Raw genomic sequence first — 409 nt, 5'->3', positions numbered from 1 at the left:
CCCCCCCCAAAGCTAGCACTCTACCACTTAAGCAACAGCTCCACTTCTGGCTTTTTGGGGTTCACTTGTGATAAAAGGCTCAGGGACTTCCCTGCACAGGCTGGCCCCGAACTGTGATCCTCAGATTTAAGCTTCCTTAATAGCCAGGATTACAAGCATCAGACACTGCACACAGGTTTAAACAAGTTTTGTTTTTGTTTTTGTTTTGTTTTTTTCAGCTGAAGGAGAGCTCTCTAACATTTGAGCTACAGCGCCACTTCGGTGGTTTATTGGAGATAGGAGTCTCACGGTCTTTCCTGCCCAGGCTGGCTTTGAACTGTGATCCTCAGATCTCAGCCTCCTGAGTAGCTAGGATTACAGGGGTGAGCCACCAGCACCCGGCTATTCAAAAAAGTTTTGATCTTCATTG

Source organism: Dipodomys ordii, unplaced genomic scaffold (assembly GCF_000151885.1).
Source record: "Dipodomys ordii isolate 6190 unplaced genomic scaffold, Dord_2.0 Scaffold250, whole genome shotgun sequence".
Taxonomy (NCBI): Eukaryota; Metazoa; Chordata; class Mammalia; order Rodentia; family Heteromyidae; genus Dipodomys; species Dipodomys ordii.
Note: the sequence above shows the minus strand (reverse complement) of the source record.